This window comes from Xiphophorus hellerii, chromosome 17 (genome assembly GCF_003331165.1).
Source record: "Xiphophorus hellerii strain 12219 chromosome 17, Xiphophorus_hellerii-4.1, whole genome shotgun sequence".
NCBI lineage: Eukaryota > Metazoa > Chordata > Actinopteri > Cyprinodontiformes > Poeciliidae > Xiphophorus > Xiphophorus hellerii.
Window position 1 is genome coordinate 10,510,612 of NC_045688.1, and position 3,287 is coordinate 10,513,898.

The 3,287-nt window shown below is 34.7% G+C and overlaps 1 long non-coding RNA gene across 1 annotated transcript in view; it reads right to left on the reverse strand.

Annotated features, from left to right (window-relative positions):
* Nucleotides 1-2,812, reverse strand: part of LOC116736723 (uncharacterized) — a 12,579-nt gene extending 9,767 nt beyond the window's left edge. The window contains exon 1 of the long non-coding RNA XR_004342661.1: nt 2,582-2,812. This is a non-coding gene — a long non-coding RNA (uncharacterized LOC116736723). The remainder of the gene's footprint in view (nt 1-2,581) is intronic.
* Nucleotides 2,813-3,287: the final 475 nt, after the last annotated feature.

Here is a 3,287-nt window from a genome sequence, read left to right on the forward strand (position 1 = left end):
GACATGCGGTAAATCATCTTGCTCCAACTGTAAAGTATAGAGGAACATGAACCTGTGATGCTGTGGGCCGGTTTCCCTTCCAAAGGCCCTGGTCGGCTTGTTGGAGCGGATGAAATTATGAACTCTTTGAAAACAAGATTTCACATATTCTATCTTATCATTAAGGCTGGGTAACATGGCATTTATTGAAACTGATTTCGTTCCCATTGCTCTCATTGCAGAGACAAACAACCGGGCACATGTTCATTCCCAAGACCAAATCAGAGAAATGAAGAGTTTTGAACAGGGGGAGGCAGCAGAGACAACTCACATGTCCATATTGCATAAACATATTGCAAAATCTGGTCTCCACTTTACACTTTATACCTTGCACATGTACAGAGCTAAATAACTTCTATTTTACTGTCAGTCCTGCACTTTATATTTTATATTTAGATTATATTCATATTTATACTGTATTTTATTTTATTCTGGAGTAACCTCACAACATTGGAAGCTCAAAACATTGTCCTGAGCCGTATGCAACGAAATTTCGTTCTGTATACACCCTGTGCATGCAAAATGACAATAAAGTCAGTCTAAGTCTAAGTCTAAGTCATATTGCATAAACATTAGTCCATGCATTAACCCACTATTTACCTGTAGACATGCTACATGCTATTGTTGACATCTGGAAATTACACATGCGCACACTGCTGGAGGACAAAAAGGCGATTCTTTTACATGTCAACCACAGTAGAACCATTCTGTGCACAAAACAAGACCTGGAGATGTTGGGGTTATTAATTCAGGTCTGCCACAGCAGAGAGACAACAATGCAGAAAAACTGTTAAAGAACACCTCAAAACCACTTGTATTCTTTTTTCACGTTCTCTGTGGCAGCTCTGTGGCAGCAACGCACAGATGCATTGCCATAGCAACTGACTAACAACACTAGTGCACAGGTCTCAAAGTCCAGTCCTCAAAGGCCGGTGTCCTGCAGTTTTTAGATGTGCCACAGGTACAAAACACTGGAATGAAATGGCTTAATTACCTCCTGTAGATCAGTTCTCCAGAGCCTTACTAATGACTTAATTATTCTATTCAGGTGTGGTGCAACAGAGGCGCATCTAAAAGTTGAAGGACACCAGCCCTTGAGGAGTGGAGTTTGACACCCCTGCACTAGTGTATCAGGATTCAACACCAAAAAACAAGCAGAGAAAACATTCAGTATGTTACAGTTTTGTTTTTGGGCTTGATATTTCTTCTTTATTATTAAGTGCTCATCTGAACACAGTGGGCTACTTTAAACATGAGCCTGGATTAAAAAAAAATGCATGTATTAAAAATAAACATAAAATTTTTTAAACAAAAGCCAATGATATTTGAGAAAATGCTTTTTGTTTTTTCCTATTACATATCTTCTCATATAAGTATATCATATATGTAATCATCTCATGTGGGGTTATGTCAATTTAGTCTTGTGTAATAAAAGTTTTAAAAAATCCCTTCAAACCTTTGGAGAGGTTCTTGAGGGCATAAAGGGCCAGGACGAGGACAGGCAACCCGATGCCGAATGTCAACCACTTCATCACAGTGGCTACCTGCACTGCTGTAGACGCAGTGCTGTTGCTGGTGAAGTTGATGATTTCAGATTGAGTCGTGACCTGTGTGCTGGCATCAGCCATAGGAGGCAGCACTCTTCCTGTTTATGTCTTCCTGTGAAGTTGTTTCTCAGCTGATGTCGTGTGAACAGCAGCAGGTCATGATGACCATCTGAAATAACGAAGGATAAAACTTACTAGTTTTACTGTGACAAAATTCAAAAGTTTCTCACATTAAAACCACAAACTTCAATGTATTCTATCGAGATTAGGTTTAATGATCTACATAATATAATTACATAACGTTTGAATTGAAGGAAACACGCATTAAACTTCAGCTAGCATCGAATGTTCAGATAACGTCCGCTGAATGTCAGATGGCCTAACGCCCATCTGACGACATTTTCCATACGTAAAAATTAAATACCATTAGACGTCCGGCGGACTTTCAGTTGAAGGTATGCTGACAATTTTCAGTGTTCATTTGTAGTAGGTCAAAATAAAATACTATATATAATTCAGCCAGGTCTGGAAATGATAATATGGCAGCAATTTCATTAGAATGCAAGGCTTTGATGTTGTCTTCCATTTCCTAGGGATAATCATGTAACAAATTGGAGAATTTATAAAGAATTGAAAAAGAATTTATCAATTTTACAATATTAACATTAAAGATTATCCAAGACAAAATTGTATTTATTCATTCATATATATATATATATATATATATATATATATATATATATATATATATATATATATATATATATATATATACTGTATAATTATATATATATAATTATATATATGTTATATATATATGTCGCGATAAACGGTAAATCAATTAATTGTACGATAAATTAAAACTATCGACGTCATTTTAATTATCGGCATTATCGTCTCTTCCAGCCTTTTTCTCTTTCTGTTAATGACACTGAATGAAAAAAGGCTCAACTCCGGTGCTCTCCACTGACTCCTCCCTTCCTCATTTTACTTACTATATATAGTCAAGAAAACCCGAGCTCATTCCACTTCCCCATGCTGGAGATTTAAGTTTAACAGTAATAATAAATAAAGTTATTTTTAAAATGAATCACTCAAGCGACATCTAGGCCCAAAAGTAGACTTGAATGTCAATAAAATAAATCTGGTTGTGTGTGTGTTGTTTTTGTCTCCTGCAAGCTTTGCTTTAATTCTATTTCTTTTTCTATGTAATCATAAGAAATCATAGTCAGTCAGAGAGAGTCATGAAACAGGAAGAGCAGGTTTCCTGAAAAAAGAGGAAGTAAGTTTCCAGCCTGCAGATTTATAAAAATAGCTGAGACTATTCCTTATTTTAAAGCATGGAAGTTTTAAAGAATGAAATCTAAACATTTTGAGTAATTGGATAAGATTCAAAGTAAAAATACTTATATTAATATTGGTTTACTTGTAATAATAACCAATATTAAAGAAAAACAAGTAACTGTAACTTTGGTATCAAATAATTAGAATCATGGATTATTCTTGGTTTTTAGAAAACATGTAATAACTCACATTAAGATTATAATAAGAGTAATTAATAAGTTATGGTTATAAAATTATAAATGATTGCTAAATCAGAGAAGCTAAAGAAGTTATAAATGTGATTTTGACATTGAACTTGAAATGGTGTAAAAAGGTGTAACTGCAATTAAACATCACTGATATGTTGGAGGTAGATGG